The following is an 11410-nucleotide window of genomic DNA, read 5'->3' as shown; positions in this document are numbered from 1 at the left end:
TGTCAATTAGGGAAAGACCCCTAATCATGGGGGAAATGCAAATTAAAACCACCGTGAGATATCACTTCACACCTACCTACCTACCTCAAAGGATGCCAGTGAGGTTTTAATGATAAAATACGTGGAAAATAGTTAGCACAGTGGAACATTAAATAAATTATTGATACGTCAATTAGTTCCCCTGACGCGTATTGAGCACCCGCTGTGTGTCGACTAAGGTGCTCTGTGCTGGTGATCTGGGTTACGGGGACCATGTCCTACCAATGAGCTTGCAAGAGGGCTCGGAGAAAGGTTAAATGGTAATGAAAGACGAAACTGTTTAAAGGAAGGTTAGTTTCTGATGACAGGTATTTAGACTGGGCTGTCCCTATTTTTCTTCATTTAGAAAGACCGGAATCTTGAAGAAAAAAACAACAAACACACAGAAACTACGCCATTTCTCAGCTCTTAAGACTGTGTCTAATTCCTAAAACCCCTGGAAGTGAATTCAGCCCTGGCCACCTGGGTTAGGCCTCGCTTCTGTTACTCCCATCTGGAATTCGCTAGAAGGCCAAATCCAGGCCCTTTCCCTAGGCCCTTCCCGCAAGGCAGAATTAGGTTGGGCTATTCCAAGCTGAAGTCAGGATGGGCCCTCAGCCAAGCTGCCCGCCATTGTGATCAGAGCCTGAAGGGGCCCTTGATGTCTGGCTCACCCATTTCATTCTAGAGCTGGGGGGGGGGGGGGGGTGGGAGGAAGGGCGTTCCGTGGCCCTAAAATGGACCCCAAGCCTCACTCAGGGATTTATGGCACAGAAAGGGGTGCAATTATGCTATTCTAATTGTCTGTTCATCTGTCTTTGTATCATACCCTAGGGAGCACCTCTTCCCCCACGGGGGCCTCTGCCTCTCCCATACTCAGTGACCTCCCATCCAGTCCTTGTTGAAACTTACTTTTCCTTAACCCTGCTCCTTAGAAGGATTATAAATGACTAAAGAAGACAATGTGGGCGATACAAACTAACTTTATGTAACACTTCGTGAAGCGGGCAGTCTCCGTTTCCAAGGGTTGAGTGAACTGCAAAATGGAGGCAGACAGCGGGAAGCTTATATGGGATAAAGAGAAAAGAATGAGGAAGAGAAGAATAGAAAAATGAATAAGGAACAAAGAAGTGAGTATAGGCAGAGCTGGCTTGGCGTCTGGGGCTTGGCTGACTGGATATACTGTTTCTCATCAAGTGGGACATTTACAGGGGCATGACAGTTATCTAAGTGTCTGTTTGCTAACGTGCCCTTCCCCCCCCCCCCCCATCCCCTGGGGCAAGGGCGGCTCCATCTTGGGCCTGGAGATGTTTTTAACATAACAGTTTGCTCCTTCTGATTCACAGTGAAGGGTAAATTGTGCCCTTGATGGGGACACTGTAGAGGGGTTGGAAGGGCTTTCTGAGGCTGGGGTCTGTGGTTTCCTCCTGCGGGCCCCCACAGGCAGCCTCTGCCCTCTCCCACAATGCACTGCAGCATGGCCACCCCTGAGTCTGTTAACAACTATGGAATTGAAGGGCCCAGAGACTCCTGAGTACGTGTTTCCCAGATTTACCAGACACTCAGGATTATCTAGCATGCTTTCACAAAGGCTAGGATTCTGAACCCCTTTGCTTTGGAAACTCTCATTCGGTAGATACCATGTGGAAACTGGGAATCTGTATGTTTGACACCCCCCGGGGTGATTTTTAGACTTTGTCCAGCGAAGTCACTATTTCCTGCCTTTCTTTTCTCCCATGTAACTTGCAAATAAGAAGATTGAGCCCCGAATGTAAGAAGTAATATTTTTAAGTGTGTAAAAATTGTTCTAGAACCCCACCTACCTTTTAAAAAATGATTTCTTCTTCTGCCCAAAAGCCTTGAGGAAGGCCATAAAAGGAAAACCGTTTCTTTGTCATTCACAACCTTGACAGTTGGACAGCTCTTTCTCTGGTCTCTCCTTCGGGACAAGCATTGTCATTTTCCTTTGGCGACAACCTTGTAGTCACCCCGCCCATGAATCCTCTATAACACCCCCCCACCCACCCACCCCATGTCAGTTCACAGGGAGGAGTAACAACGTGCCTGGGAAGAAAAAAAAAAAATCTCTCCTAAAATTATGAAATAAAAACATCAGCTCTAAATATATCATCCATGATGAGGCTTCTATTTCTGATCCATTGTGGCATGGCTGTGATATCCAAGAGCTACCGGTCTGCTAAGCTTTGCTGAAATTAGACTGCAGATATTAAAAGCAATTAATGTTCTTCTCTCTCGCCTTATTTATTTATTTCTAAGTTTCGCAATGCAATTACTTAAGAGGCCTTCGGAAGAAATCCCGAGAATCATTTTCAATCAGCAGAATGAAAATGTCGCCTTTTGTGATTTGGCAAATAAACGATGTGTAGAAATAACTCCCTTATATGCCGCTGTGTACTATTCATTAAGGGCTAATTGCTGTGGTCTCTAAATGAAATATGGCAAACTGTGCCACTCCTGTGCCAGTTTGTTTAAAATCTGCAAAGCTTTATTATTAACACTATTTAATTATGAGAATGTCAGCCATGGAGAATTCCAAACCCACACTTTCCCTTCATCATTAGTAACAGGGCAAAAATGAAACACTTTCAACAATGAAGGGTTCATATTTCAAGCTTATACAGTAGCTGCTAAAAGGCTATACTCAGAAAATCAATTTTATTAAAGTCCTTCGAGCACTAAAGGGACTTGCATGCAACTAGGCAATTTTAAAAACATGTCCAGGAGCCGCGACTTTTTGATTCATGTTTTTAGTGGGATTATTTTTGACTATTTTCAATATTGTCTCCTTACAGTGGGGTCAGGAGTGATTTGAGGAAGGGGCAAGCAAGGCAAAAGGAACATGTCCTCACAGTTTCTCCCTGCCTCTATTTCCATGAGACGTGGGGATCTATGGGAACAGGCAATCCGGAAGAGCAATGGTGTGTAAGACCAGGAATGGGGGAGGAAGGGCAGGGAGGGAAAGGGGACCGCCTCGTCCCGACTTCATTTCGTTTTATATTTTTCATTTTAAACTCAGGAAAATAATAACTAACTATGGATTTCCGCCACAGCTCTACCAGCCTGGGCTTCGAAGCCTGCAGGAAGCCTTCCCAGCCACGCGAGTTCCAGAAACACGTTCTGTTCAAATTCCTCCCTCGGCAATTTCATTTACTGCCTTCCTACAGTCGTCAACGTCACCTACTTTTATCTCTGAACTCTTCTGTTGGTGATTTGTGTGTCTCGTCTCCTCAAAAAGATCTTGAGTGTTTTGAGGGCAGAGACCCCGGATCCAGGAAGCCAACCGACTCTCTCCCCGAATAAGTACTTTCCTCTTTAATGACTACTTGTCTAGTTGCCTAGCTATGTCTCTCCTCCCCAGCCTGTCTCGCAAACCCTTTGGGGAGATGTGGCTTAAGTCATCACAGGGTTTAGAAAAGTGCTTGGCACATGTCAGGTCCTCAGTAGATGTTGGTCGAATCCCTTGGTGTATTAATAATCAATGGCTCCATTTCTGTGGATTCCACGTAGCCTGGCCCGGGGCTTCTGTTTTAGTAGGTCCACAGTGATTCCTTTCTGTATTGTTATTTCAGTATTTTAACGTCATTTAGTATTTTAGCATGATTGCTTTCGGGCGAAGTGGCAGGACAACGTGGGAACCCCAATCAGACAGCCGGGGTCTGAATCCTGGCGCTGCCTAGTTGCAGCCATGGGATCTCCCCAGAGTGGATTAACGACTCCTCGAAGGCAAGAACCGGGTCTTATGCTTCCCAGTGTCTCTCCTGGTTTAGAACAGCGGTAAGGAACCCGGGTTACGGCATCACATGGGCCTTCATTTGAAGAGGGATTTCATTCCGTAGGACCCGGGCCACCCTGGGCTACTCCCCTAACCCTTCGAGGTCTTGGTGTCTTTATGTGTAAAAAGTGTCTCTTCCATAGTATTGTTCTCAGGATTAGATGAGATAATGCACGTGCAGCATTCGTGCTGGGCTGGGTGCAGAACAGGCTCTACAAACGGAGGCTTTGGATGACAGCAACAAATACACCATGGTTATTGTCTGGTTGAGCGGGCAAGTTGGAGGTTTCAGTGTGAAACTACGGTCGAGAAGCCAGGACATTTGAGTCCAGTCCCGTGTCTGGCTGTGGGCAAGACCTTTCACATCTGTTTTATCATCTTTGAAATGGGTACAGTTTCTGTTTGCCCTGTTTGCCTCCCACCGTTGTTGGGAGGCTAGGAGAAGAGAATAGATCTAAAAGGAATGGCAGTGTGGACAACTGCCCAGTTTCTGTCTAAAATATGTATTTGGTGAGGGCTGGATGACCTCACCGGCGTCTACCATTGTGAGGACGTGTATGATCAAAGTCCTGTCCTCCAGGGTAAGGTAAGGCTAACCCTAAGCCCAACAATAAACTTAACCTTACTTGAGCACTTGCCACGGGTTGGTAGTTCATTTAATCCTCATAACAAACCACTATGGCAATGTTATTTCCGGCTTCTTTTACAGATGAAGACATTGAAGCTCAGAGAGGGACGGCGATCTGCCCAAGGACACACAGCTAGTGAGTGGCAGAGCTGAGATTCAAACGCAGGGAGTCTAGCTGTTCACTACTCTTGGGCTGTTTGTTCTGTGGTAAACTGCTTCCCCTCGCTGGGTCTCTGGGTTCCCTTTCTCAAGATGAGCGAACAGCTTTCCACCCCGTGCTCCTTAGATCCCAGAAGGCCTTGGCGACAGAGGACAGGAGTGGAAAGGGATTGGGGCAGGAAGGGTGGGGAGAGGCCGAGGAGAGCAGGGCTCTATTTTAATAAAAACGGAATGTCTTAAGTTGTCAAACCATTAACATTTCATACACAGCTCCTTTCCTTGTGTGGATATTTCCTTGTGTGGATATTTACGGGATCATCTCCAGCTCAAGGTCAGACAAAAAAAAAATCTCCTTATCATCTGGTCTAGTTCTTGCTTTGTTTTAGTTTTACACTGATGCCTTTAATTGGACTGGGATTTATTTGGTATAGGAAGTGAGGTGAGGCTCTAACCTTGTATTTTCTAAATAGTTAATCAATCTCTTTGGCACGATTTCATTAAATCATTATTAATTTCCTAACTTATTGGAAACGCTTCCTTTATCAAACAAATGAATATGTAAATTCGACTTTGTTTCTGAACTTTCTCTTCATCTGTGGACATCTGTCTACTCATGTGTCAATACCACAATGGCTGTTGCTCGTTGATCAAAATAAATCCATATCCAATGTCTGCATGTTAATAATATTCAAAACCGCCAACTTTGGATATGAGGTCAAAGACAACACGGACCCGTTACCATTAGGACTTTGCATGCCTGGGCAACCTTCCATCAGAACAGTGCTGCGGTATATCAAGGCTCTGGAAACATCGTTTGCCAATTAGTCATTTGACTCATTGTCCAAATGGTTGGTGGGAAGTCTTGGCAACCATCATTAAACATTTGTAAAAGATAAGGACAGACGAGCGGGTCAGGTGGGGAGCTAAAAATGTGGTGAGCTCTCCTGGTTTCCGAGAACCCGAAGGGGCGTTTGGAGATGGGTTTCCCTGTTGACCTAGTGTCAGCCCATGATACAGATTTGGGCAGAAGAAGCCACTCCAGGATCACTGGAAATCCACTTCAGTGGAAAAATCCACTTAGCGCAGGACAAACATCCGGGAAGAAATTCCCACTGCCTCACGCTCAGTGCTGTGTCCGTGTGTCCCTGAATGCCCGTTCTATTTAAGAAAAAATATGCTTGAGTAAAGTATTGGCATTTGGTAACATCTCAAGCTAGGCCCACAGGAATGGAACGCCTTGGGTCTTGTCCTTTCGTGGCAATCCAGGTAGGCGTTGAGTGGCCTTTTTGCCACACCAAGATTTTGTTTATTTCTTTCGAGAGAAAGAGCGTGAGCAGGGGAGATGGACAGAGAGAGAGGGAGAAGGGGCAGAGAGAGAGAGAGAGAGAGGGAGAGAGAGAACCCCAAGTAGGCTCTGTGTCATCAGCATGGAAACAGGGCTCGAACTCACGAACCGTGAGGTCATGACCTGAGCCAAAATCAAGAGTTGGGAGTTCAACCGACTGAGCCCCCCAGGTGCCCCCCCCCCAAGATTTGATGTCATGGAGTTTCACACTAAATTCCTCAAAATAACTATCTCTTCTCGTATCTTCACCTGTACTTTTTCCATTCTCTTTTGAGCCCAGTCCAATCAGGCTCCTCTCCACCGAGAAAGCTCTTTTCAAGGTCATATTGTTAAAACCTGTGGCCAAGTCTCAGACCTCATCATACTCAGCTCCTCTACAGTGTGTGACATCGTTGATCATCCTCTACTTCAGGAAGCACTTTCTTTGTTGGCTTCTAGGATACCACACTCCCCTGGATCTCACCCTCCAGCAATGGAAATGCTTTCTTAACTGGAGTTCTTCCATGATCTCCCCAACTGTTAAATGTTGGGCGTTCCTGAACTCAGTTCTCAATTCCTTCCCTCCCTCTCCCATTCCTGCCCTTCCCTCACTTTCTCTCTTGTTTCCTTCCTCCCCAACTCTCTCTGACTCTTCTCCTCTTCTCTTCGCTGTTCATACTCATGCGTTTGTTGATTTTCTTCTCTGGCTACTCGTCCAGTATCATGGCTTTATCTTGAAACATATCTTTAGATGAGACCTCTCTCTCTCTCTCTCTTTTTTTTTTCCAACGTTTTTTATTTATTTATTTATTTATTTATTTATTTATTTATTTATTTTTGGGACAGAGAGAGACAGAGCATGAACGGGGGAGGGGCAGAGAGAGAGGGAGACACAGAATCGGAAACAGGCTCCAGGCTCCGAGCCATCAGCCCAGAGCCTGACGCGGGGCTCGAACTCACGGACCGCGAGATCGTGACCTGGCTGAAGTCGGACGCTTAACCGAGTGAGCCACCCAGGCGCCCCTCTCTCTCTCTTTTTAAAGTTTATTTATTTTTATATTGAGAGAGAGAGAGAGAGAGAGAAAGAATGTGTAGGGAAGAAGCCAAGAGAGAGGGAGAGAGAGAGAATCTCAAGCAGACTCTGCATTGTTAGCGTGGAGCCCAACGCAGGACTTGAACCCACGAACCATGAGAGTTCGACCTGAGCCGAAATCAGGAGTCTGATGTTCAACCAACTGAGCTCGCCAGGCACCCTGAGACCTCTCTCTTGATCTTCAGGCTCATATATCCACTTGGGTGTCTAAAAGGCATTGCAAACTTAGCACATCCAAAACCAAATTCCTGAATTCGCCACCTGTTGGTGGTCCCCTCGCAATTCCCCCATTTCAGAAAATACCTCCATTTTCTCAATCATTTAAGCCAAATTCCTGTTGACTCTACCTTCAGTATATATCAGGACCTCTCCTACTCACCCTCTCTGTGCTACCAACCAAGACACCAATATCTCTTAGAAGGAAGACAGAGATGGCCTCCTATCTGGTCTCCTTCCTTCCAATCTTGTCATAGTCTTTTCAACATTAGGAGTCTGCATGATTCTGTCAAAATCTGAATCTGATCCTGTCATTCCTCTGCTGAAAGCCCTCCAATGGCTTCTCGTCTTACTTGGAGGAAAAATTAAATCCTTACAATGGCCTATAAGGCCAAAAATAAGCTCCTTCACTGTCCCCAATATAATTTTCCATTTCCTCTGTCACGTTTTCGGCTCCAGCCAGACTTGCCTCTTTGTTCCTCTTGTCTCAGGACATTTTTGTTTTTAAGTTTATTTATTTTTTGAGAGAGTGAGAGAGAGAGAGAGAGAGGGAGGGAGACAACGAGACGGGGAGGGGCAGAGAGAGAGGGAGACACAGAATCCGAAGCAAGCTGGAGGCTCTGAGCTATCAGCACAGAGCCCAACGCAGGGCCAGGCCCAAGAACCATGAGACCATGACCTGTGCTGAAGTCGGACGCTTAACCAACTGAGCCACCCGGGGGGGCCCCATTGTCTCAGGACTTTTGCACTGGCTGTTTCCACTGCCCAGGGTGCTTTTCCATCAGCAACAATCCTGTGTTCCCCAAGTCCTCCCAAGTGGTGTGTGTTGGGGGGGGGGGGTGCAGAGCTGTCCCCAAGCCTCCGAGGTGCAGATCCTGGCGATGGGCCTGGCAGGATGGGAAGGCTCGAGGTTACTGTTGGCATGGCAGGCGTTTGGACACAAGGCTTGAAAAGGCAACAGAACGACTTCACAAGGGAGAGCAAAAGCCAACCAAGCAGGCTGCCATCATAAACTGCCCAGCTTGCTGTCCTAGGTTTGTAGAGGATTTGTCTGGACTGATCTCCTCCAGGGAAACAGTAATGTGTGTCAGCAATTACTCTTTCAAGTCGAAACACTATCTTTATCCAGGGCGCTCAGGCGCTCACTCGCTCGGAGGGTTGTATGAAGGGAAGGTGACGATAACTGAGGCCTTCCTGGGCCTGGGGCGGGGATGGGGGTGGGAGAGGGCACAGGGCCCGGGCCCCCGCCGTCTGGAGGGACCCCAGCCTGGGCAGCTCACCTGAGACTCAGGGGCACCCCTGAGCTGGAGCTCGGGAAAGAGAGCCAAGCCACACAGGGCCGGTTGTATGCTTTTAGTTCTAAGATAGCGATCGTGGGGGAAAATTCCCTGCGTTTGTGGAATCATAAATTTTTTAAAGTCTCTTGGCTCCACTTTTAAATTTAGTGCCTGAATAAAACGTTGGCTCGAGCTCCATATTCGATTATTAAAAATCATACTCAGGCCTGGGAGACGAGTATTTACACATCTGCCTGCTCATCTGAAGCCCCACATATCAAAATGTGGCTCACATCACAGCGCGGTTTCGTGGGAAGGGAGGCACGCGGGAACCCGGCACCGCGTTTGTTCGATGAGCAAGTTGGACTACAGGGTCTTTAAGACTCTTTCTTGCTCTAAAATTTGTGAGTACTCCTCGCTGCACTTTTACCAAAATCGTGGTTTGTTTTCCTTCCCTTGATTTTTAAAGAAATACACGGATGCTTATGTACATGTGTGCGTGTGTGTGTGTGTGTGTGTGAGTTACTAAAGGAAAAATCTGGAAGGATACAGACCAGATTGACTAACAGTGGTTACCTCTTACGAGAGAACCAGGATGGGAAAGGATGTGGTCAAAGGAGACGTTAACCTTGTACATATGTTTAATTCTTTTTTCTAAGAACATGTAGTGGCATATTGATTAATTATTTTTAAGCCAGTGCATGATTGCTGTAGGTTGTCCAGAAGCCATAGAAAGGCATAAAAATGAAAATCAAAAATGAACCCTATTTCTCTCCCTACCCCCCCCCCCCCCCCCCACCAGTGATGACGCTCTTGGTGTTTTGCCCTTTTGTTTCCAGAAACGTGTCCCAGGGAACCAGGCCCACTGACACAAGGTGTTCGTGTCAGGGTTATAAGGACATAGCATTTCCCCTAAAATAAAAATCAACCATAAAATACCCCGAGGAGTGAGATGTGAAAAGTGTCCATTTTGGCCCATTTAAAAAAAACCCCAAACATCTGTACATTTTATTTTTGTGGATTATGAATCATCAGGGTCCCAGACATGATAAGTATTTACCCAAAGGAGGGAGAGGGAAGTCACTAACAGGAAAAGGAGACAAGGAAAGCTCTGAGATCTCTGAGATAAGGAAGAAGCTTCTAATGTTTGCTTTAGAGGAAGTTTAGTAAAAAGACAGCTGCCTCCCAATGGCTCCAGGAGGCCCACAAAAATGCCACAAAAACACCTGTGGTTCAGGAATGGCTGACATAACAAAATACATAGATTCCTTCAAAAAAAAAAAAACAACAAAAGAGCCTATAAACAGCTAATCTGTATTTTGGAAATTGTTTTCCATGAATTTTAACTGGACTTCACCAACAGCAACTGAGCTCATGCGTAGGCACATGCCCACACTTTAAAAGCATCACGGTGGAAAAGCAAACACCATTAATTGGAAGAAAATTCTTTTAATATGAAACGATCCTCAAAATAATGCCCCGACCATGAATGCCATGTACAGTGGTGATTTATAAACATCTCAAAAAGGAAAAAAGGGCCGAAAGACGCGTCAAGGTCATTTCTGTGGAGAATGTAAGAGAGATTGGCAGACTCCACCTCCGTTTTAGAAGGAACAGAGGTTCTGGGTTGAGAGAAGGAGAGAGACTGGCCCCAGGGTTGGGGACCCCATACCACGTGGGAACTGGCCAGGAGAAGAGGCTACAGTCAGAACCCCCAGCTGGGCCTCCCGACACACACTTAAAGCAAACCTTGGGGGTAGCGTCCGGATAGTGACTCTTGCCCCTGTTCTAACTGGCCTCCAACTCTGGGACTTTGGGAGCCAAGTTCCTTTTCGAGGAGTCTCCCAGTTTATGTGCAAGCTCTGGGTAACAGGACAAGTGCATAGGGCTTTGGGGCTGGGAAGCGGGGGCCATACTCTTCAAGGCAGTATCTCTATTTCTTTGCTTTAAGCACGGAATCTGTCATTTTAATTGTCTCCATAGCAACTCCACCCTCATAAACGTAACTTCTCTGCTGGAAAAGCTGGGTCACAAATGAGAAAGACCTGATTCAAACACTAACCTCTTCATCCTGAAAACAGATTCATCATGGCTCAGGGTTAGCAGGAATGTCAAGGGTACCTAGTTCAACCCGCACCTGCTGCTTGAATCTCCCTGATGACATCCTGTTGGACACTTTCGTCTTACACGCCCACAGGGGAGGGGAACCCATTACCTCCTCACATCCGAGAGAGCCGGTAACTTTTCCTCCCGCGGAGTTGAAATCCAGCTCTAAAAATCCTTCATCCAGTGGTCTACACTGTGGGGTCTCCATGACAACAGGCTGCCACATCTCCCTGGAGTCCCCCTCTGTGTTTCTTCAACTATTCCTCACATGTGTTTTTCTAGGTCCCTTTCCTGTGAGCTCATGGCCCTACCCCCTACTCACCCCACCCCACTCCACCCTGCCTTAGCTGAGAACCCCAGAACCGCGATGAGTATCCACAATTCAGATGTTCAAGGCAATCTACAGAATGGATTGCATTCGTCAGGACTCCTGTGACCGCAACCCAGCTCAAAAGAGCCCATGCCAAATTAGGGAGTTGACTGGTTCACACCACTGAAAAGTCCAACAGTGGGTCTCAGGCATGGCTCGATCCGTGGGCTCACTAGTGTCTCAGGGCTCAGGCTCATTACCTCCATCTATCCCCTCGGCTTCCTTCTGTGGAAGACCAGAGTGGCAAGATGGCCACCAGCAGCTCTGCGCCTGGCGGAGGAGAGGGCTCCCATCGCTGATGGTTTGGGCCATGGTTCTACGTCTGACTGTCACTGGCCTGAATTGGATCACGTGCCCATCCCCCATGGTCCTAATGGAGGCCACGAGTATTGTGGAGCTCTGACTGGATGGACCTGAGCCAAACCC

General features: G+C 47.0%; 1 long non-coding RNA gene across 2 annotated transcripts; it reads left to right on the top strand.

Moving 5' to 3' along the window:
* Positions 1-766: 766 nt before the first annotated feature.
* Positions 767-5080, top strand: LOC131499093 (uncharacterized). Of its 2 annotated transcripts, XR_009255721.1 has the most exons (4): positions 767-1789; positions 2832-2957; positions 3090-3813; positions 4521-5080. It is a non-coding gene; the product is annotated as an uncharacterized LOC131499093 (long non-coding RNA). The 2 variants fall into 2 exon arrangements; XR_009255720.1 differs by having other exon boundaries at positions 3090-5080.
* Positions 5081-11410: the final 6330 nt, after the last annotated feature.

This window comes from Neofelis nebulosa, chromosome 17 (genome assembly GCF_028018385.1).
Source record: "Neofelis nebulosa isolate mNeoNeb1 chromosome 17, mNeoNeb1.pri, whole genome shotgun sequence".
NCBI lineage: Eukaryota > Metazoa > Chordata > Mammalia > Carnivora > Felidae > Neofelis > Neofelis nebulosa.
Note: the sequence above shows the minus strand (reverse complement) of the source record. Positions and strands in the feature narration are given on the sequence as shown.